The sequence below is a fragment of the Monopterus albus genome, unplaced genomic scaffold, assembly GCF_001952655.1.
Source record: "Monopterus albus unplaced genomic scaffold, M_albus_1.0 scaffold69.1, whole genome shotgun sequence".
In the NCBI taxonomy this organism is placed as follows: Eukaryota; Metazoa; Chordata; class Actinopteri; order Synbranchiformes; family Synbranchidae; genus Monopterus; species Monopterus albus.
Window position 1 is genome coordinate 2,723,623 of NW_018127949.1, and position 25,270 is coordinate 2,748,892.

At 40.6% G+C, this 25,270-nt stretch overlaps 1 protein-coding gene across 1 annotated transcript in view; it reads right to left on the minus strand.

Annotated features, from left to right (window-relative positions):
• Nucleotides 1-25,270, minus strand: part of LOC109962884 (zinc finger MIZ domain-containing protein 1-like) — a 109,629-nt gene that overhangs the window by 83,262 nt on the left and 1,097 nt on the right.

Here is a 25,270-nt window from a genome sequence, read left to right on the forward strand (position 1 = left end):
ATGAATGAATGAATATTATTTAATTCAGTAAAAACACTTAAGGGTGGAAAAAAACCTCTCCAAGCTAGCTATCTAGTTTGATAGTATTAGTACTGTTATTATTACTCATAGAAAGTGTAGCCAAAACCATGAAAATAAGACCCAAGTTGTATGAAACCAGAATTTGACTTTAAATCCCTATGTTGCTTTCCCCTTTAAGAGTGTCAGTACAATGAGTTTTGAATTGATACATTTAATGCTTCAGTATTATTTCTCCTTCTCCTATCCTAGCATATCTTGTTTCAAAAGCAAGAGTAGCCCAAGAGGGTGTCTTGTGTTTTTCTTCCTTTGTTTCCAGTCTTTTCCTATCAGAGAGAGAAGGTAGTAGCAACTCACACAAAGGGGATAGATGTATAGACAGCTGGTAGAGCTCAAAAGCAAAGAAATGCTGCACTATCTGACCACCGACATAAAAATGGAGCCTCTCTACTTCCCTTACTCGTCCCTGATTCATCTGCAAAGCAAGTCGCATGCCCTGCAGCCAGAGATTCCTCTCTGGTCACCTGGCTGTTCTCACCGTTTCACCAGCCCAGGAGCAGAGGAGGGTGTTTACTAGAGGTGAGACTTCTTCATAATGTAATGAAGACAAGCAAGACAGGGCAAGGGGAGATCTTCCATCCAACTGCAAAGGAGAGGTAGGTGTAATGAGGCCCGATCTGTCACAAGAAAAAACCATAGACCTGTATTTGCATTTTCAGCCCCTTTCTTCATTTCTCTCCCTTATCTTTTCTTCCTCCTTCTCATAATAAGGAAGAAGAAAAAGCAATGAGAGGGAAGAAGGGGGGCAGTGGTGGCAGGGGGTGCAGATATATACACAGAGGAATTCAGGGTGGGGAAATGGAGCACATTACTATTGGGAGGGAAAATGATTAAAGGCTGAGATGAACACAATCTGCTGGTTACAGAGGAAAAGAGGAAGGAATTTCCACAGCCAATAAGCGAAACATCATGGGAAGACCTGCCTCTCCCTGCTATTCAACCATGACCATGCTGGCTGAAGCATTTTTTGTTTTTTTTTTACATCCGCCCTTTTACACTAGCCTTTGTTACTTGTGTTTCATGCACATACAGTCACTAGTGAGTCTAGGACTGAGATTTTTTTGTTTTTTTTGCTACCTTGCAATTATAGAAGATACTTGTACTATTTTACACAGAATTGTCCCTGTGGGATTCCTCAAGACTGTGATTGTTGCAGCTAACCAGATAAAACAGCGTTAAGATGACTCGGTTGTAGAAGACTCTTGAGGCAAAACAGAAAAGGGAAAGAAAAACAGCAGCATCAATAATAAAATGAAGGAGATGGTGGAAGAAAACAAAGTCGTTCATAACAAATGAGAAAACAGGCAGAGCGTCTCATTGCAAGTGTGCTAACGACAATCAATTAGCAATTGCTCATGATCTTGGGTGCACTGGAGTATAAGGTGTCTTAATGAGTCCCATTTCCATTAGCTGCTCAACTCGAGAGGCATAAGGAGGAGGCTGCTCCCACCAGCTCCTCTATCTCAATGCCTAATGACTGCGAGAGTGGATTACTCTATCAACTCGCTTCTCTTTGTTTATCCCCTGCGTAAATAATGGTCAGCCATTACAATGCATTAAGCGGGCAACTCTACACAGAGTGAATGAGAGGGAGAAAGAGGAGCACAAGTGCTCCCACGACATCCTCCAGTGATCTCCAGGAAATCGGCTAATAGGCTACCTCCTCTGCCATGTGGTGGTAGAGGAAGTAGGGGGAGGAGGGACACAAGCATCTGATGGTCGACAATATCTGGCTGGTTTTTATTGAGAGGTATGGTTTGACAGGAAATGTGGGATAAGGAAAGGTAAAGGAATGGCTTACAGGAACACCTCATTTAGTCATTCATGATGCCTTACACAGTAAGTTCCATCGCAGGAGGCTCTCAACAAACCCAAGAAACTTTCTTTGGGGATAAGCTGAAGAAATGCAACAGCTCCAATAATGCCTATTTCAATATGAAGATCAGAAATTAACTTCAGTTCCTGTCCATTGTTATGAGGTTGTGACAAAAGTGTCATTAAAAAGGAAACTGCATGAGTACCACTCGAGGTAGATTGTTAACAGCACAACTCAACAAGTAATGAATGGATTCTGATGAAAATATTTGGAGGTAGAGTATCCCTTGATTAGATTTTGGTGTTGATTTGGATCACCAGCCGCATACAGGCATTTTTTTTAAATATTATTTGCCACTGTGAGTGCTGGAAAGGCTCCTGACTGTATGTGAGCCCCCTTATGGTGAAAGTGCGCAAACCCCTGAGTCCATTGTTTTTCCTTTTTTCTTTAACAACTTTCAAGCAAATAATCATTTCAGCATCATTCCAATTACCTTTAGTAAGCTTTCATAGTCAAGCTATCATATTATGAAGGGCAAAATATCATGGGAATATTGCTTTTAGGTGTAATGGCATTATGGGGAATGTGAGTTGCCTTGGCTGAGGTTTGCACACTGTTTTCTCGTTCATTTTGTAATTTGCATTAACTGTTCTTTTGCATTAACTGTTCTTTTAAGAAGGTCTATGTACAACTCAGTTTGACTCTTTCTTGCAATATGATACATGGAAATGTAACAAATTTTCATGTCATCTGCCTTAAATAACAGCAACTGTTTCATGAAGGGATGGAGTTCAATCTTATGCAATCAATGATACAGAGATGAATTTATTTGTGTCATATGAGAGAACATAATGTACCTCTGTTGCAGTGCTTTCATCCTGGATAGTATCAATCAATATTTCAAATAAGACTCCATAAGTCCCTTTCTATTTTACTCTCTCTTTCTGGCACTGTCTGGTTTCCCTCATGTCACAGAGACCGGACAGGATAAAAATTAAACACATCAGCAGAAAAACACACAAGTGGAAATGCTCTTGCAGCTCTGGCTGCTCGGGTCATGAATTCAACTAACTGTGCTTATCACAGGCTGCTGCTATTAGTCTTAATAGCCACAGTGACAACTCGCCTTGAGAGGAGATGGGCTCAGCTTTCCGGGGTGCACCGCAGACACGTGATTTTCATCTGCGGTCTCTTCTTGTGTCATAGCAAAAGAAATGCTTGTTGAGAAAAGTCTGGCAGCTTATTGGAGCAAAATATGTGAACCCAGCAGGTCATCACAGACACCAGAGCCATACATTCTTACACAATCAGCATTAATCAAAGACCACTTAAGAATTCAATCAGACCATGGTCACACACAAACTGCTGCTTGGATTTTAGCTTGAATTATGAGGCTATAAAGACCCAAAATAAAGACATCAGCACTGTGCAATACATAGTACATATTAATATGGACCATGAAACAGTTAAAAAGACACATACCTCCTCAGGAGTGGGTGGAGACCAACACAGAGCCAAAAAGGAGAGCAAGTATTAGATTTGTTGATTGTCAGAAGCACAAATAAATAACAAAGCTGCTCTGTGTCTGATGGATGTAAACAGGCAGCCTTTTGCAAACATATTAGCTATAACAACTTCATCTAGTTGTTACACTGCCCCCAAGTGGACAGAAATAAGGAATGCAGATTTAATTTCACAAAGAAAAATCTTGGAGTTTAACTATAGCTATGTATGAAACAGAACCATAAAATCTGTAATTACATGTTGCCAAATGTTCCTTGTGATACTGTTAGATATAGTAAATCAGTCAATGTCAGGAACGGCGCGCGAGTCCGCCGAGATGTCGTGAGGTGAACTCTATTAAATGGTGAGACGAGGATGTGGGAAACAAAACCGTCTCTTTATTGTAACACACAACGCACTTACGGGTTGATAATACAGTCCGTGGTCAGAGCCAGCAAACACATACATCCAAGGGAATCCAAAGTTCATAGTCCAAAGGTGAAGTCCGATAATTCATACACAGGGCAGCAGTCCGAAACAAGAGGGCAAGGCAGAACAGAATTATCAAAGTATACGATCCGGGTCAAAACACAAAATACCAAAACCAAAAAATGCTGGAGAGTCAGAGCTGGAGTCTAGAACAATCTAGCAGCATCCTGGTTGGAGGACGCTGCCTAAATAGAGGTGAAAAACAGGTGCAAACAATAAGGAGCAGGTGAAACTAATGTGCGTGATAATTAAAGTAAAAAGACCGAAACTGTGATGAAGCAAAACAGGAATTAACATCAAAATAAAAGCATGACAGGAAGCAGCGGAACCGAATCATGACAGTCAGATAATTATTAGATATTAATGTGTTAGTAATGCAGTTTAGTAAGATTCAAAGTCTGCTCTAGTCTGCTCTGTTTCAAGGTTAGAAGATTCTGAAATGTGAGCTACAGTTACCTTGACACCAATTGTTTTCTTGTATTTATCCTGTGTTAGAATTATGTCTGAATGAATGTTTTAGTTATGCACCACGTGACAACACACACACACACACACGTCGAAATTCTTCATTTTAGTTATGACTAGTGCTCGAAGCATGTGGAGCATAAGATAAGAGAAGGAGACATCGGACTGTCTCCATCTCGTGATGTTTTGTAATCTTTTTGTGTAAGGGGTTAGCCCAAAAACTTAGAAATGTATTAGGCTCTGTGTTTCCGGGAGCTCTTTCTTTTCCAGCAGCCTGCCTGTGGATGTCTGGAGGAAGGAGCCACCCGGGTTGTGTTTTGTAATTTTGCTTGTGGTTTAAATAGATCAGCACTAAAATGAAGAAAGACTGACTACTTTCTTATTCAGATCTGTCCAATAAAAGAACTGGGGTATTACAATGCACAGATGACTTCTCTCGCTAATTCTTCAGGGAACAGGCTTATACCTTTGACTTCTTCTTCAAAGAGCAAGATGTTTTCTTAGGAGCTACTCATCTTTTGTAATGATGATTCAACCAGGAAAGTTTCATGCCTATCCAAGCCTCGGAAGTGCTCCAATGGCCAGCAAACTAACTTCTCCTGCATCACTATTATATGTCCAGTGAGCTGTCAAACAACTATCACAGTATGTATTACACCACGCTCTTCTGCTAGATCTCTACTATCGGAACCTAACGAGTGGTATACCCCATACTTCCCGTAACCATCACCAAGCATAGCCTCCGGGGTTGACGCGGACCGTCCTGCTTTGTTTTTCCACTGTATTTTCTCTCTGTTGGTCTCTGTTTAGAGGAGGGAGGGGCTGCTCCCCTCACACACACAGCCAGCTGTGTGTTTACACACAGTTGCTTGCAATGCTAATGTTTGAGGTGTGAAGTTGCGGACATTTAACCAACCACTAGCGACTGCTCTGTGCACATGTGCCCCCTTCTCCCTCGCGTTCCTGGTACTCAATTTTAGTATGACCACCTGAGAGGTGCTGAAATTTTGCTCCCAGAATGCACCTCCAAAGTTGGCCGAATGCAGTGGAAACAAACGCAGAACCCGTGACGAGTGTTACTCAGCACGACACGTTTCAGTAAGTTCCTATAATGGAAAAAAAAACCCTTCTTCTTGTGGAGTTAATAGCAACAATCCCAGCTCAGTAGGATTTAATGCAAACATTATTTATTTTGCTCAGTGTGAGAGCACTTCATGACTACAGCACAGTAGAGAGAAATATTGCCAAAGAACAAGAAGGGTATGTGGCATAAGGCTGAATGTCTTACTGAGAAAAATGATTTTCCCTCTGAACTAAAGGTTACTTGCTGTAGCCTGTCCTGGAGCCATATTGTTTGCTACTGAATGAGACATGGAGAGGCAGGCCCGGCTGAAGAGATGGAGCGGCAAAGTCGAAGTGTTTAGTTAGGTGCCTCACAAAGTAAAACCACATGAAAGAAGCACATATAATCAGCTGACACAAGAGAAGTCAGTCTGCTTCAACACCTCCATACAACAGAAAACCCACTAACAGACCAAGATCCTCATTGCCCTTTAACAAAGCCAGACAAATATTGTTTAGAAGACAAATGTCAGGACGTCTTCTCAGACAGAATGCTTTCCCACGAGCCAGAATCCTCCTCAACCACTCCACTCCTCCACAAATAACTGAGTCTGTGACTGCGACAATATCAACATGGTGCTCCATTTAGACAAGGGGGAGGGAGGAATTACTTTGATCCACTTTGAGGCATGGCTTCCTTTACTGTCAAGAGTAAAAGCCCAAATGTGATGAATGTTTTATCTAATTACAGCAACTTTGAAGGATTCATTGTTGCTGTAACTTCTGAACCATTGAAGTGACAGCAGAGGTAGCAGGACCAGTGGTGACCTCTTATCACTGCTTAAAGATGACACTCTATTTTACAAACATGACAAAGTGCAAGGATACAGGGCAGAACAAGCTGTAGCTGCAGATCTGAGTGCAGAACAATGAGAGCCTGTGCTGATTTCTGGCCTGAACAATGGCAGGATGACATACAACCTGACAGACGCATAGAACAGCAGGATCTACACTGCAGACAGGACAGGCAACTTCACAAAGCAACAACACTGCCAAACCACATCTCCCTATCTTCCCTTTTCCTCTTCCAACATCTTTTATGTGTTTTGGCATCTCTGGCACTCATAACTCAAACGTGAACAGTAAAACTTTGAGCACTGCCATGAGCACAACCTTGTGGAATGAAAGGAGCCAATTACTGCTGAACAATTGGACATTAGCTAAATCAATCTTAAATATGATGTAATACCGAGCTTTGAAACTCAAATTATGAGTGTTATTTCATTACTAATTTTATCAACTCATTAATTAAAGGGGAAAACTCAAAATGAGAAAAAAACAAAAGGATAATTTCCTAACCAGATTTCTGGTGAATGTTACATGAGAAGACTGACACAAATGAAGCAACAGCCAGTAACCAGTTAGTTAAGCTTACCATCAAGACTGGAAAGGGGGGTAACAGCTAGACTGGCTAGGCCCAAGGTATTGAAAAGGTGGCCTTCATCAGGATCTGTTGAACAAACCTTGATGAAGGCCACAAGCCAAAGTGTGTTGGTCTTGCAAAAAAGTTGTACTATATACTGCAAGTGTTGCTGGAGTTTTGACCTTTTCACTTTATTTTTTCTCATCTTTGCACCTTGGAAGTGTGTGATGTTGTGCCAGTAGTTTGCTTTCCCTATGTTCAAGGTATTCAAGTCCACCTATCAGCATCTCTAAAGCTCACATAACCTTTAATGTAAGTAAGTCAAACAAAGGAAAAGTGTAAAAACAGCTACTAACCATTTTACATTGGGCTGGACATGTCATTTATAAAGTAACCAAGTACATTTACTTAAGCAATGTACTTAAGCACAATTTTGAGGTATCTCTACTGTGTGTGTTCATCTGCTACTTCATACTTCAATTTCACTACATTTTAGAGGAAAACATTGCACTTTTTACTCTACTATATTTATTTGATAACTAGTTACCTTTCAGAATGAGATAAATAAAACAAAATACATTATAATCACAATTACCTTCTGTGACTTTATTGATCCCTGGTGGGAAATTCACAAGCTACCCAGCAATCTGCATGCATTTCCAAATAAATATTATTTTATTATGATATTATTAATAAAATAGGTAAAGTCACTTTCCGCTTTTCCCGTTTAGGAGTCGCCACACTGACGACTCGCATGTTGACATTTGGCACGTGTTTTATGCTGGATGCCCTTCCTGACTCAACCCTGATTTGAACCCGGGACGCCGCGGTGAGAGCGCTGCACCTTAACCACTAGCCTACCAGGGACGGCACTTGATATTATTAATAAAATAATTACTAAAAATACAAAGGAATATAAAACATACAATAAGAAAAGGTACAACTAAGTTTAAAAAAAAAATGAAATCCCTTGTCCTCCATATGCCACTGAGGCCCTCAAAGTGTCCTTTATTATTGATGTCCTTGCACCAGGGCTTGAAGCAGCTTTGCTTCTCTTATCAATCATTCATCTGCTTTCCACCGAACATGCTCCGATCCTCCAGTATCAAATCAGATTTGAAGCCACTAAAGAAACAAAAAAAACCACCAATCTAAAGTCTTTCCTTAATTAAATAAGGCTAACATGAGCCTCAAACACCTGCTCTAAAAATGTTCAGCATGCTACACTAACGTGAGGCTCCCAAGCAAGCTTTAACCTGTCAATCATCTAATACTCGACACTCTGCTCTCATAAATTAAGAATAGGATGCCAGAACCTATTTGTGCTGACTCCTGTGCACATCCTTGTGTTTTGGAAATGCATCAACAGGGAAAACCTGAGTTGAATCTGACCAAAATATTAATGTTGTTGCTACTTTTATAGTAAAAATAAATTTAAAAAAATTTAAATGTATGCATTCTGCTCAGGCTGCTGCTTTCTCACCCTCCTGCCTTGCACCCTCTCTGAGCAAGATCCCATTTCCCTCAACTACAGCAGGCATTTGGTTAACAGCAAACATAATCAAACTTTGTGGTCTGTCTCTCTGCGGAGTGGAAGTGAAAGCATATCGTGTGGAGTTCTTTGGTGGCAATCTCCAATTACCTTCTGTGTGCAAGCCTTCACTGCACTGGAACTTTTCCATTTCATCATTACACTCAAGCTGCCCCCATCGAAAGCCAAGCAGCAGTGTCGGCAGGAGCAGCACAGCAGACCGTGTCATCCATGCACCACAGGGGGATCCTTCCAAGCTGCAGTGAATTCCATGTTTTGTCTGGGAAAAAATTCATGTCTATACAAACCACAGGTGCAGTGAGATTTTTTTTTTAAACCGCCCCAGTGAAAAGGGGGCAGGGAAACACCCAGTTCCCCCACAACTATGTTTGTCACAATTACTCAGTAGGTCAACTTTCTCCCAGTCACATTAAGAGGTAAAACACTGAGGCTAGAAAAGGCTTTTTCTGACCCCTGTAGGAAATGTTTCAGTTTGCAGAAAGTCACCAATCCAGTCAGTCACTTTCCAGCCCTCACAATGGATTTGGGAAACCAGAATGAGATTTTATTTGATGCAACTTCCATTCAAGTGGCCAATTCAGCCCAACCAATCAATAATAATCAACAAGAAGATGACAGGAGATGAAATTCCCTCTGATGCAGCCAGTCTCATATATCGGGGCATTAAGCCTGCACACAGGCTCTCTCTGCTCCTCCTCTTACAAATCTAGTGCTGGAAAGTAACTTAAGATATTTTTTCAAGTACTGTACTTGAGTACAATTTAAGGGTACTTGTACTTTACTTGAATATTTCATGCCACTTTATTCTCTTCCTCCCCTACATTTCAGAGTGAACTATAGTTTTTTAAATGGAAAAAATGTAATTATCTGAAGTACAGGAGCAGGATCTGACCCAAACTACGCCTCTTCCCTTTTACAATATTTAACTGACTCAAACCTCAATACTTCCGCTTCCATTTTTCATTACCCACCCGTCCCCCTTTTTTATTCTCATCTTTTTTCCCTCGTTTCTTCTATCCCTGCTGGGGTCTGCCAGTGCCCAAGAGTGGTGTGTACCTCCTTAACTTTCTCCAAAGCTGTCAAGCAACCAGGTATACACAATAATTTAATATCCTTATAGTTCATTCATTCCTCTTTATACTTCCATTCGTACTGGCTGAGGGCACGTCCCTGCTAATGAACCAGTGAAAGCTACAGTCTCCAGACACTTTTCAGATTAGTATTTTACATAGTTGCCACAACAACTTGCTAACATGTTTTTAGCTTGCAGTGCTGGCGCAAAGTGGTCAAACAGTTAACACAAGCTTACACAGTAATGGAAGAAGTTTTCAAATCTCTTAATTCAGTAAAAGTAGCCATAAAACCACACAATAAAATACTCCATAACAAGTAAAAGAATTTTATTGAAGATAATATGGGCAGCATGGGGTGCAGTGGTTAGCACCGTCTCCTCACAGCAAGAAGGTTCTTGGTCTGGTTCTACACTGTTCTTGCCTTTTTTTGCTAAAGTAAAGACCTGAATTCTTCTTCCACTACTGCCCAAACCTCATCTCATTGCAACATCCTGCAAATGATTAATTTAGAGCACCGACCATGTTGACAGTGGCAAGCTCTGAAAAACTACAGCCTGTAGAGGGTGCTTTTCAACAAGCACAAGCTTTTCATGTTAACACAGGAAATATATTTAATGAGACAGCCACTGCAATCTCCGCTGCCAAGCTAAGTAAGTCTGACCCCACAATTGCAGCTCAGCAGTGCTGCCAAACAACGGTCTAGATGAGGCCAAGCAGTGACGGGGGCCTCCCAAAAGCTCTTGTAATACACAAGGAATTTGGTGTGGTTTTCTTGGAACAGAGAGGAAATGCATGAGTGAGAGTAAAGAGAACGAGATCCTTGCAGAGGTCAGACTACGTCCCTAGAGGTGTCAAGAGGAGTAAATGGGCATGACTGCAGAACACGGGGTTATACCCGCACTCCTCCCACCTCCCTCCTCCTGTTCCTCACAGGGGGGCCTTCACTGGCTCGTCCCAGAGAGCCTCAGAGCAAGAAGCAACACAGCTCACCACACAAATTGGAACAGGAAATGCTCGTCGGCTTCAGGCGAAAGTGCTACCTTATTAGAAAGCAAACGTAAATGTGACATGAAAGAGAAGACGCAAGGACGTAAAGAATCACATGTCAAAAGATGAAGCTGGTACAAAAACTAGAGGCTGCCTCTGGTTCTCTGCATGGCTGAAGGTTGACACCCGTATCAAGGTCCATGAATATTCAGTGGCCAAGTCAATGAGGCAGATAGCACTTGACATGTTTAACATCCAACTCTGGCACCTTCTCTCTACAAAGACAACAAGGTGAAGCAGCAGAACAAATATGTTGGTTGTTTCTGGGCGGCAACAATCCTTCCTGATGAATTGGATGACTTTTGAACAAAGAGAATGAGGTTTACATCGAAAAAGACTGGACTTGGGAAAAAAATTTTGATTTTCTCTGTGGGATTTCAGCAGCTAAACTGCCGTTTTTTGTTTGTGTGTTTTTTTTATTGCAAACTGGCATTAAAATAAAAATTGTACTATTATGCCTTGCAATTCGCTGACATTTACATTCTTAGAAAAACACGTTTCCCTCAACTATAGTCCCTGCTGGTATCAAACTGTTTGCTCTCAAAATATTTACCAACCCAGAGTCATATCTAAAGTCTAGCACAGGTACCTTGAGACTTCCTTTTTTCCAAGTGTTGTGTCCCAAAGGAAATGTAGTGAAAGCACTACAGACTATCTTGCGAGTAAACTCTCTAAGCATATAACACATTCCTCCAACACCTCAAACAGCACAGAAAAAGAATACAATATCTGTCACCAACAAACTGTGCTGCTTAAAATCATCGTCACTTCTGTGTGAGAGATAAGCAAAGATTCATTTGGCTTTGCATTAGCAGTTTTTGCTCAAAAAGACAATGTTTTACTGTGGTATGCAAAGTAATAGTGATAGTCGATGCTGTGCTTATCTACCAGACCTGTCCAATTAGAGGCAATTAACATCTGCCATAGTCCAAGTGAGGGAAAAAGAAATACTCCACTGAAACTATTACTACTCTGCTGATCCATCACCCCAACCTCCTCCTTTACATGTCTTTCACAAAAGTATTATCACTTACTAGTATAAGCAGCTGAACATTTAGTCATTTAATCAGTTATTACTATGCTTTTTTAAACAGGCCATACATTATGCCTCTCAATTATCTCAAATGTGCAGATTTATCCTTGCTCACAGAAATGACGGATCAAACAATCAGCATATTAATCAATGATACAAAAAAATAAAAAATAAATCACCAGCTGCAGCCCTACTAGCATTCAAAGGAACCGTATCATGGTGATATGAACATATTGTGTTGTCGTAATCTAATTTAGTGAAAACTATTCTGGTGAACACAAAGGGGTCGTGTATAGAGCAACACCCAGCTGTGTCTCTGCAGCCTCAACAACCACACAGTTTCTAAGTGAACTGAGAGGTTTTGTGCCACTGAGTACCACATAAAGTCACATGCACTCTAACAGAGAAGTGGTTCATCCGTGTTTTTCAGACTTAAGTCACAAATCTGAGGACTTGAGACTTGCTTGTCTAACACTGGTTAGACTCAACTTGACTTGGGATTTATGACTTGAGACATGACTTAGACTTAAGATGAATTACTTGAAAATACTTCATTTCTTAAATTAAATATTTGCATTGTTTTTATATATTAAGAAGTTAGTTTTTGTTTTTTAAAGACAATTTGGTCATTTCTAGTGCAATGCGCGCAAACCTGACACGCTATCAGAGCACAGCAGCCCGGTAGAGGGCAACGAAGGTCACAGGATACAGCTTATGTAGGGATCTAGTCCAAAAAGAAAACAATTTGGATTCAAGGATTATGTTGTTGCTGTTTGCAGTGTCTGCAGCACAAAAATCAGTGACACGACCACAACAACATCCAAAGTCATCCATCACTACTAAAATAACAAAAATAAGTAACTGAAAGTGTCTTTTCAGCTAACATAAGCTAATTTATTGGCTAGTCAAACATTAGCTAGCAAGCTAACATTAGGTTTCAGCTGTTAGACTGCTTCTGATCAATTACACACTGAGAAAAGTCTCTGATAACCATGAAAGGCATGCCTTTTTTCTTTAATAAGTAATGGTTAGTTTATAGCCTACAAATGTGCAATTAATAATCGGGGGGAGTTTGTAAACATTTCACTTGAATATGCGATAATTCTCGTAACATTATGAGATAATCAGAATTTTGTATGACTTGACTTACAGTACGAGTTGCTTGACTTATAGCTGGGACTTGACTTAACTTGCTTGATTCTCACCACAGTAACTTGGGACCTACTTTTGTACTTGTGACCTGCACATGTGTGACTTACTCACACTTCTGCTATACAGTGCTCCCTTATTTCTTTATGCTTCAAGTCAATTTTCTTGTGTTTTAAACATGTAACTACAGTGTTGTGTATTTTTGTTCTCCAAAATGCAGAAGACCTACAGCTCAATCTGGTACCTGAAGGTCCCCCCTGTGCAGACACAGAACCTTGCCCGCTGCCCTGAGCACCCTCCCTCCTGATAAGCTGGTTTGCCAGGCTTGCCAGTGCTGCTGATGGCTCCATTTGCACAAATGTTTCTTTGTTGCTGTGCAGAGTGGACAAATGTACTTTGGACCTTTCAGTGGGGGGGGAGCATTTTATTGTGTTTCCCTTAAGGGCATCCACTGTGGTTTATCTGCAACCTGCCAACCAAACACACTGTAAACACTGCATTAAGATATAGTTAGAAAGCATAAACAGTAGCCGCAGCGTATCCTGTGTTGCTGTTATTAAGTACAGTATAGTCAGTTTCCCAGGTTGCTGATTTTTCCACAGCTTAAAAAGACTCATAAAAGGCAGCTGAATTATCTGTGCTGCTGAGACCTGATCCACTGCCGGCTGACCTTTTCCACAAAGCAATATTAAATGTAATAGTTGGGCTGAGTTAAGTGATTGCAATTTATGAGTGCATTTAACTTGATTCAATATTGGATGACAAATGATTAGCTCAGTGAAGTAAAGATTAAATACATGAAAAATAACCCTGCTACACACAAATACAGAGCTTTATCAGACTTAACAATCAGCTCAGTGTCTGTCTGCTGCAAGGCTAATTCAGTGGAGGGATGAACAGAATTTTAAAAATGCATGACAACACTAGAAGAAAGAGAAGAAGAGGGTGCATATTAAATATCTTCTTTTTTTCCCTCAATCTTTGTTAAGCTAAAATTGATTTATACTGAAGAGATGGTGCCTCTGTATGTGGTCAAGTGGCCACATGGATTAAGTGTATCAAGTCCATTTTCTTGAGTGTACCAAGGAAGTGTCAAAATGAAACATTTTCAATTTAGCCCCTTAAGGTCCAAGGTTTCTTCATGCTGCTGTAGAACAAGCTGCTTACCCTGCAAAAACAGGCTGCAACACGCCGTTAAACATGGCCTGGGCAATAAATTAGCCAGACACAATCCACATATTTGATTCACTGTGCAGGCAGAAAAGAGTTGTATGACTTTTAGGCATCCAGCTCAGACTATAAAGAAACAATGCAGTCTACTTTTGCACACTCCTCACTGCTCTCTTTTTCAGCCACATCCTCTTGGATTTTATGACTCTGGTTAAAATGCAACCATTAAATATTCATGTGTAAGGGCTTTCACCCGTGAAGCAGTCGTGTCCCCCTGCCCCTTTGAGCTTTAGAGAAAGCGAGAAACTTTTTGATTTTAACTGACAGGACCTAAATATAAAAAAAAAAAAGAAGCTTTGAGAGTTCAGCAAAGTGTAGAAGACTTCCCCAGTATCCAACTCTGCTGGTATGAGCCTCGCCTTCTTGGCTTTCATCCTCATTGTTCTTAAAATTTCACACTGTAGAGAGACTCTTGTAAAGTAAATTAACATGACAATACAAATTGTGGAGATTAATGAAAACAAAATCCTCAGTAGCTGAACAATGACACTGTGAAAACTGATGGTTGACAATCACTCCAAAGAGAATACTGTGTTTTTTCAGTCATCAGGAAACATCATACCACATGCATCATAAACTATATCTTTGAAAAACATTGCTCATTAATTTTTTACTTGTTGTCTAGGCTGTTTATTACGCAAAGCATCTCCTATCAGCAGCAAAAGTAATGACACAAATAATTCATACTTTTCCTTGTAGAACTCCTGGCATGCTAAAATCCACAATACATAGTAAGTTAGAGCATCTGTAAAAGATTAAGGATGAAATGATGTCTTCAGGTATAGAAAGTAGCACCAATAATGATGAAATGTGATTTCGCTGCAGTGAACATTAGGGAAATGTTTGAGCCTTTATTTGGGTAGATGTGATTCGAATACAAATTGAGGGATGCCATGTTCAGGGCTTCTCCAAACAGGTGATTTTGTAGACAAATGAAGCAACTGCTCAGACATGTGAGGCTTTGCACCCAGTCCTTGTGCTCAAGGCGGCAGAACACATGTACGACAACTTGCCGCCGTAAGTTGATTTAACTACCAAAAATTCATGAGGGGAGAATAAAATGAAGTCTAACAATAGTATTGTTGTCCGACAGCAGCGGAAGTGCGAATGGCATGAAACGTTCATTCATTCTGAACTAATCTTTTTAGTGATTTGGGAGTAATGATTCATGCCACTTACTAATGGAAGAGAGACTGAGCTAAACATTAGGATATGTATTAATAATATTGTGTCAGCTCTGCACTGCTACGAGCAAGCAAATATGTCAGTCCCTATCAGAGTTTGGACAGCAAGTGTATGAGAAGCATGCAAAACCGATTACTCTTTCATCAATCACTAGAAATCTACCATGCTTCAGCATTGAGCAGCTGATTGAGATTAATCAAATATGCTTTTTTCCCCCTTCTCCTGCACTAGATCAAAAGAAGCCACTTTCCAGAAACAAAGTCAAACTTTTCACCACTCCTCAATGCTGTCTTTGATCGCAACCAAATAAGAAAAAACAAAAAGTGGAAGATGGTTTGTGAAACATGGAGCCTTTCACAGGCATTCTTCTACTCTTGGAAGGCTGCCTGCACTTTTGAAAGGGGTTTTCTTCAAAGCAAATACTGGTGACATTACCCATTCTCCTCCCAATTAAATTTTATTGAAAACATCCAGGAAACACTGTACGGCTAATATCATCACAACCGGCTTGTCAAATACAAGCAGATATAGCAATCACAAGGATAAAAAGGAATCTTTCCCCAGCCCTTAGAGTTCACAACCACCATTTAATGATGCACCACAATATGTAGCCTGGAATCATAAAATGTAATTCTTTACAATATGACAAATCTGTCAAAGATTTACTGTGACAGACTGAAACGGGACTCAACATAAATATAACTACAGCGCACACAAGCTCCCTCCTCTAAAGGAAATATTTGCTGATGCCACACAAAGAGGACGCAGGACCTACAGTAATTTGCTAGTTCAGTTTTCTACTCAAGATCAGCTAATGCCAACTATAAATAAATAAATGCTACAACAAACCTACAAATTATCATGGATTGATCAGTGCTCAAGCTCTTGATAGCAGATACAGTTTTCTGAGTTAAGGTGGTCCTTGTGTAAAGCTGTGCCACCAAAAAGCAACATGTGCCGTTTTACCAAAGCACGGTGGTTGTGTGTGTGTGTGTGTGTGTGTGTGTATATGTGTGGTGATTCCTAAAGACTGAGCTAATGATCAGAAATAGAATGGATGACTGTAAATAGGAGAAAACCGATCATCAAAAAAGTAATCAGCAACTTTTCTGATTATCAATTAGACATTCTCAACTTCTCAGAAGTGGTGGTTTTAGTCTTCTCAGTCTTCCGTGACAGCAGCTTAAACATCATTTGACTTTGAACTGTTTATCAGACTAAACAAGATTTCGCCTTATGACGTCACCTCGGATTCTGGAAAACTAAGATGGATAGTTTTGTTATTTATTTACACTGTATAAACTAAAGGATTAACTTCTTTACCAAGAAAATAATCATTAGTTGCTGGGCGACAAACAGTAAGTTGACAGCAAACGTTTCAACAAGTCAAATTTTTCTATAATTGATTTTTTTCAAACTTTTAAGTTTGAAAAAAAATCTACCACTAAATCAGTATTTCTGCCTTTTTCCTCTAGAAAATGACAAAAAAAAATTATGAGTGTTTATAATCTAATAAAAGACGGAATGAAGCTGCACTAGAACCAAGAAACACGTCATATCAGAAATATGCTGACATAATGTTACTGCACTGGCAGTTTTTTAAAAGACTTTAATGACAGAGAAAATGATTTAATAGATTATCTGCAGTGCATACACCCTGTAGAACAAATACACTGGATGCACAAAATCTTAGGGATGGAAGCACAAGCAGTTAAAAAAAGGTTGTTTACAAAGTTGTGTGGCAGCAAGTCTAGTCCCAAGAAGAGTCGTAAACTCTGAGAAGTGGCAACACACAAGGGGACAAGGGGTAATTCTCCAAAAGAAACACACCGTGCCCCCCGCCACCCCCGAGATTAGGTTTCACATTCCTGCCTCTCACACACACACACGTAAGAAGAACTAGAGAGGGAGAGGGAGGAAGAGAGAGAAGACAGAGAGGTGAAATGAGACAGACACTTTTTTCGAGACATTTCTGACCTCAGACTATTTCATTTCGCTGATGGTGTTTACACCAGAGTCAAGCACAAGGATATCTTCTCTCTTGTTCTTCATCCAAGATGCAGAGGGTCAGCTCCTCCCTCCCTCCCCTTCAAGTTAATGTAACACACATTAGTCAAACCAGCCACGCTGTGTACGTACATGGCGACATGGAGGATGCTGGGCCCTCGGGTATACCGTCTCGCTCTGCCCCCTGCCCCCCACCCTCTCCCTCCACATGCCAGGCACATCACGGGGACAGCCTCACACCACAGCGTCTGTGACTGAAACATGCCCTCCTTTTAGAGCAGATGGTCAAAAATAGCATCCGCCATCAACATTTTTGTAAACTGTGGGGTCCACTGTGCCACACGCCACTCGCCAAAAAGGAGTAGGGGTGCAACATACAGTGTGTGTGAAAATATTCTGATAAGTTAGAGCTATTCTCTGTTTGATACTGAAAAACTGAGAACACCCTGTTGTTAGAACAGAGCTTATGCAATCTGCCCCTATAAATAGGAGTGCGAAGTGTGTATGCATATGTCTCTCTCTTTGTGTATTTACATCCACACAGCACTGCCCGATTAATTAGCATTCATCAACAGCAGCAGTTATGATATCTGTGATTATTATGAGCATATGAAAAACCTCTTGTTGCTGCGACAGTAACTGTTCGACTCCCGAAGCAGCCACTGAGGCCAGGACGGCTCACCATCCACCGGACAAGGACTTAAGGAAAACAGACGTGACTTGTTTACAGAACGGTTATTTAAAGTCACAGCTGGAACAGCAGCGCATGTGACTACAGGCCATAGTTTTGGTCACCTACATGCGGTGTTGATACACACACTTCATGTACTGTAATCTCAGGTCACACATTTACTAGTGTACCTATATGTCCTTCCTAAGCATGCCATGTTATGTTCATAATAGGTTAGGTTACTAAGGATTATGGCATATCAACTGTATTGTACTTTGTTATTCTTATCATTTTTTCCTGTTTCCTATTTCCACGTTTGAAACATATGCTTTAAGCTTTGGCACTAGAGTTCCCATAAGCTCTCAGTGATGTAAACAAGAAGTATTATGTTGCTTTGGAGATGCCAAGTTAACTGTTGGCTACACCTAAACCCAGTGTTTTATTTGTTTATTGTGTGGCAAATCTACACCATGAAATGTCGAGTTGCTTTGGCTACCAGCACTTCTAGGTTACACTGCAACTACAAACAACACTCCCCTGTCGAAAGAGTTTGAATATTACTAGGCAAGAACAAGGTTCAAGGTTCTGTTTTGTTTTTTGTTTTTTTTTTTTTATCCATAAAATCATGGACGTAACAATGCTCCTATCCTAATCATTCAATGGCATGGAAAACATACAAATAAGGCAAAATCCCTCAAGCAGATTTTTACATGTTTGTCCAGACTGGAGAACAGAAATACTGCTATCACTGTATATATAAGAAGCAGAACAGATGGGGTGCAATCTCTGAACCAAGATGCATCAATCCACTGTCAAGGGTAAATGTATCCCCCCTGTCCAGTGGCTAGACTTCTCTCATGGTCCTCTTTCACTGCCCACAGCTGTCATGTCAGTGTATCAGCTCTGGTCTGTGATGCATGCCTTGCACCTGGGTAACCAGCGCACACTGACACCGTGTTAGAATGAGGGTACAGTGTAACCTGACACGCAGGCTGTGGGTGTGGCGTCTCTGATGTCTGCACTTCATCATCAGTAAAGGTGGTTTTGTTTTAGGTCGGAAGAAAAAGATCAGTTCAGAAGAGACTGAATCACCTTAAGTGAGTTATTCTTTTAGAGCTCTACTTTACTAAACCAACAGTGAAAGAAATAGTCAGTTAAACAGTTGGTGGACTTGCTGCATTCTCTGTAATACATCACTGTTAATCACAAATCTGTGGGTTTGGGACTGTTGGTTGGGCAAAGTAAGCTATTTGAAGATGTTACTTTGAGATCTAAAGTTTTGCCCAGGTCCATTTTTCACTAATTTTTGACATTTTAGAGATAACATTATTAAGCAAATTCAAAAACAGTTTATATTTGTTGTAGCCCTGACAATACTGCTATACGCAATACAAAAACAAAGGAACCTGGAGCTTCTCTGAATGAATCATTGCCTTTTTTATACAGATATCACAGCAAATTTCTGTTGTGGTGACCCTTCATCAAGGCAGCTTTTTTGATTTAACGCTAAACTGCTCTTTTTACATACATAGACACCGGCATCTCAGTATGAGAGGCATGATGTTTAACATGACATCCAGTGTGACACAGCCTATATCCATGCACATAACACACACACACACACACACACGTCGGCAATGCTAAGCACACCAGTAATGTTGTTGCTGTCAAATCACCAATGGCAAATGAACAGCTTTTGTCCTGCACATTTACGACATGATTTGGACTCAAAGTTGCTGTGCACAATGTACAACACATTTACGAGTATGGTCACAAATTCTGTTTCTTGTGAGCAATGTTAAAATTTGAATCCACAGAAACAACCATCCATCCATCCATCGATTAGTATACCATTAAGAAGCAAAAACAACACTTCAAAACTTCACACGCCTCCACCCACAACCCCCTGTTCGGCCTCATCCTGTTTATATAGGAGGTGGGACGAAATAGTCTTGGCAAAAATACTACCTCTTGTGGCGCCATTTTGGAAGGTCAGCATTGACTTTGATGGCACTGTACCTTTTATACAGAACAGTGTGACAAAAACTGATGCAAAACTCCCAGCAAGCAGGTATAATTACAGGAATTTCCACAAACCAATCAAAGTTTACCATTATGACGACTTTCATGATGTCTGGAGTCTTCTAATTTGCACATTGTGAAAACTGGTCAGAATTCCCAAAGCCCAAGTTGACAACATCAAACATGTCATGTTTTTAGCTTTATTTTAAAATTCTTTTAGCTGCAGTCCAAAACCCAAAGTTATTCAGTGTTCAAGGATATAAAACAGAAAAAAAACAGCAAATCCTCACAGTCACAAAGATGACCAAAGCACACGCAAAGCATCCTCTTTACTTTGGATCATCTCAGGCTTCACCACAGTGATTACGCAAAGGAAAACAGGTGAAATGCAAAACAATATTAAACTAGAAGCCGCTTGTATTGTTGACACATGGTAACAGATGAATGACAAATGGCGCAACGTGTCGGGGATTTGATCTGTTTTACATCTTGATAGCAACACTGAAAGCATCTGACATTTGTGTTTGGGGAGGAGTGGGTGGGTAGGAAGAGAGTAAAACGGGGGGATGTTGCTGGGGAAAGAGATTACCCAAAGATCTTTTCTTTGAGAGCAAGAAAGGATGGGGGAAGGCTGTTCCGTGTATTAGTAAATCCCAGTTAATTTGCCCTGTCAGAGAACAATGAGATATGGACCCCCGTGGGCTCTGTTGAATGTAATTCCACTACTTGCCTTAGAATCACCTTCATTACTCATCAGAGGTGTGGATCTCTCTCTTTAAAAAAAAAAAAACCTCTGGAGCGCACACTAGACATGTGATGCTCCAGCAGAACTCCCTCGGGAGTCTTTCCAACACCCATCTATTTGATAGTGAGATAACACCTCTTGAGGCATTTTCAAATTTGAAGAGAAGCTACTTGTTTCTTGGTCTATGCTGAAATCTAAGAGGAAAATATGTCTGCCGTGAAGCACCATCATATGCTTCAAGATTTGACAAGCCTTCAGGGTTCCTGGGGTGGGCCTTGTTTAATTTATAGAAGCTGAGCCTTTGGAAAACCTTGACGTTATTCATGATTCAGAGTCTTTCATTTACACTTAACACTGCAGAACTGCAACGTAACATCAACTGTGTATGTTTTTCACAGCATGTCACATTCAACATGCATAAGCCTGCGACCGCTGGGGGCCTCACAAGCTCCAATTATATCCATCCTCAGTTAAGACTCGCAAATTGGGTCTAGTTTTCAGTTCTTCACAGCTATCATGTCGCATTCTCGCTCACCTGTTTAACCCTGCTGATAACAACAAATATGGAAACAAATTATCAGCAGATTTTAATTGCATTTTAATTTCATCTTTAGCTTCCATGTCATCCCAAAAAGAGCACTGACAACTTAACAGAGTAAGCTGATACAGTAGTTACCCACTTCCAAGAACTCAAGCTGATGCATTTTTTTGTCAATCAGCAGTCTAAAACATTCATTCTAAAATATACTGAAAAAGCAGAAAATAGCTTCATTTTATGAAGCCGAATCTAGAGAATGTTTGACATTTTTTCTTCCCAATTAACTCAATTTTCAAAGCCATTATAAATTAACTTCCTGTTGAGTGTCTAATTGCTTCAGCACTGACAGAATGAAATTTGATATTTAACTTCCATGGGCATCCGTATCATCAAGACACCTGTCAGTTACTTCGAGCATTTGCGACACATTCTGCTAGAGCTAGATATTAGTTGATTAATCAATAAGTCAGTGGCAGAAGAGTAGCAGTTATTTCAATAGTCAATTTTTTAAATCACATTTTAGTAGAAATGCTTTTGCTGTTCCAGCTTGTAAAGATTGTGTTTCTTTTGTGTTTTGAATAATAATGAACATAATCATTAGTTGCAGCCCTGAAACCCACACAGAGTTGAGATATCAAATAAAGAGGAAATGTTCTTGGTGCACCAAACAGGCATGGGAACAAGCCAAAAATACAGTATTCAGACCTATTAATCATGAGATGTGTGTTTTCTGTTCCGGCTAACTTCCCCTCCAGCATGGCTGCAGCTGTAAGAGGAGGCAGGCCTATTGTTGAGACTAACAAGGGGCACAGAGGTCACTTGCATTTTCACAAGAGCTTTGCCAGAGGGGTTGGAGAAGCAACGGCACACCAGTCTGTTTGGTATGGATCTACACTAAAGTGTTTTCTATAAAGTCACATCATTCGCAGTCTATTATAAAGGGAATAGATTAGATTAAGTGAGATTATGCAGAGAGGGGCTTCCTAAAACGAGCAATAATAACACTCTTGGTACTTAGAAGACGAGTCAATAGTGGGATTAAGTCAAAAGGACACATTCAAATCCAGTGCTAATATGCACAATGGCCATTTTTCCACAGGATCAACTTTTAAGTGCTCTCACATGTTGCTGCTTCAGATTTCTCAACACGGTGCTAGTTGCAGCACCAAATGAAATCCAAGTTTTATTTTCATATTTTGGTCACAAAGCGGAAATGAATCTGCAATTTGATAAATTTCAAACCCCAGATTGAGAGTGATTTTTCTTCTTTCCATCAAACAGTCAAGCCCTCTCCTTGTGCACACTTTGTACAACAACTCCTATATCACCAATGCAACAGAAAATATGCACAAAAGGCTGCACACTCTAATGTGATTAAATGATGTGTGGTCTGGCGTCACTCCCAGCACCTCACCAACCCATTGCTCTACTCTGTATCTCCCTCCTCCACTAACACACAGATTCCCTTTCCCTGAACTGTGTTTTGAAAATAGAAGCTTTGTGTTAACAGTCAACAGTCAGGCTGGTAGGTACAGTCTGACCGTTCTATCCATCGTAAAACCTCTCGGTGGATAGCTGTTACTTCGTCATGCCACCAGGATAAGCGTCACAAGCATCAATAGCAAGTACATGCAGAGGAATTCTGAAGAAAACAAGTGAGAAGAATATGGTGATATGCTGTTGGGCAAATGCTTGTTTTGTTATTCTAAGTGGTGGAAGAAATATTGGATCCCTAAGCAAAACTCAACTATACTATAGTGTCAAAATGGGACATTACAGGTGAAATTACAAACATATTGGCAGCAAAATACACTTACAGTATGAAGAAGCAGAATTTTAATGTTCTAGTTAGTTTGAGTGAAGCCAAGACCTTTATGTGGTTTACTGTAGTTTTAAACTCTGACTGCACCCTGTTGATCATGTGTGCTTGCTTTTTAAAGTTTTGGTTTTACTTTCATGAGGCAAAATTCGTCAGATCTTAAAATGGTCAGGAATGTCTTTCTTTTAACCAATGAGGTATGACCAAACATCAATAAAGTCAGTGCATGTCACTGCTGTTGCAACTGATTTTCTGGTTCTTTCACAGGGGGTCACAAGCCAAAAAAAGGTTGGAAACCACTAGTTTAAACTACAACAATGAAAAGTAGTTCATAACATCATCACCAGTTTTGCATTTTACTTAAGAGTAACTAGTAACTATCACAATAAAAATGTAGCTGAGTTAAAAAGCACATTTCGTTCTGAAGTGTCGTCAATTTTAGTATTAGCTTCTTTCCACCACTAGTTATCCTAAGCACTCTCACTGCCAGAGATATTTCAGTATCAGCATAACCCTTTACAATGTAGCAGTTACTCACAAGTAACATAATAATAGGATTATTAGACATTAAGTGCGGTTTGACACCAAAGTAAGCCTACTGATTAAGCTGTCCATACTTACTCTATGGACAGCGCAGCACTTGCCCTGCACTTTCCTTATTCACTTAAAACAGCCATACCAGTGGGATGATTCATCCCAGGAGCAAAGACAACACAAAAAGGACCTTGAGCGAAACCCATACAAACCTCCCACAGGCTCTGACCACGGAGGAAGAGCAGTCGGTCGCTGACTCGCTTGCATTCTTCCTGGTAGAGACCTTAAGAGAGCTCTTGGTACACAGGAGCTGCTCGCTGCAAGTGGAATTCCCAAGCCGAATCAATAACATTATGACATTATATGCCATCTAACAGCACTGTTTACCAGCTACTTAAGCAGATATTGTGGATAAAAGGAGGGCCAGGCTGCAAACTGGACTGACAAAGAAGTCTTTATCTTTACACCTTATGGGTATAAAATTACCCTGCACATCTCTGGAATATTTTCAGATAGAAGGACCATCAGATGCATCATAAAGACAGCATTTCACTAGGTGAGTGGGGCTACAGGAGACACACTGGGGGCTGCCCAGCAGTGCTGCTGGAGGTAATGAGGCCTCTTGTGTGCCCTCTCTGATCTGAGAGTTGAATAATTTCCCATGTGGCACAGCCATTTTCAGTTTCTGTCTTTACTCTCACCTCGTTGGCCGGGTAGAAAAGCAAGAGTGAAAACTCCCACCCTCTGCTGAAAACATGTTGCCATTGTCAATCCACAGTGCCACACGCAGACCATGAGCTGGTTGCAGTCCAGGCGAGAAAACTATAATTTTCAGTGTTTAAAGTCATATGAGGTTTTATTAAAAATAATTAAAGCTTTACATTTAGGTTTTGTTCCCTAATCTGTGTCAGAAGCAGCTGAATGTCCTTTTACAGTTTAATTCTGCCTCGATTTGTGCTGACACGTTCCATTGGTCAGTAGGAAGCTGAGAGTTAACAAATGGTCTACTTCAGCACCCAGACACACGTGCTGGGTTGCAGCTCTCTGTTTCAATGTGTCTTTTGTTTGACGGCTAGTGTTTCAACATCCTCAGTGTGAATAGAAGAAGGTCAGCCTTGTGGGGTCTGCCCCGTGGTTATTCAGGAGCCCAACCTAGGGTGACTGGGAGGGAGGGGATGGGACAGAAAACCTCATCCTCTGTCTGACACCACCCTAATACGAAGCCACTGGAAGCTTGATGTTTCTCCGCATAAGCAGAGCTCAATCAGAGTTTAATCACACAAGCTTGAGATCCATGCAGACTGAAAGGTGGCCCAGGGATTTGAGCAAAGTGCAATCAAAAGACCAGGTGCATAAAGCTGACATCATCTGTCATCCTGCATCGAGGCTGTATCTGAACATTTTAAACCCTGCTGAGTTGAGAAGCCTGTCAGTTCAGGATGCTGCAGGCAGAAGCTATTAAACCCAATCACACTCTTGGATTACATGACAAAAAAGTAAACAAGAAACTTAGGCTGCTCAATAACTGGTATCACCACAGAACATGAGCCTCAGCAGCCAAGTCCAAACAGTGGGATGCTGCAGCAGCAGCTGAAATCATTTCAGCAACATAACAAAAGCAGGAAGCACTCTCCTGGATATCAAGAAAAGGAGAAGAAAACATCTGCATACATGTTTGTTTACTTGATGCACCCAAACTGATAAAAGTGCATGTGTGAAGTATATGAGAGAAACATTGACAGTGGTTAGGAAGCAGATATGGGAGCAGTGTCTACATCCTTGCTGCCTCCTGCAGAGGTGTACAACAAGAAAAATGTTCTATATGGGAGG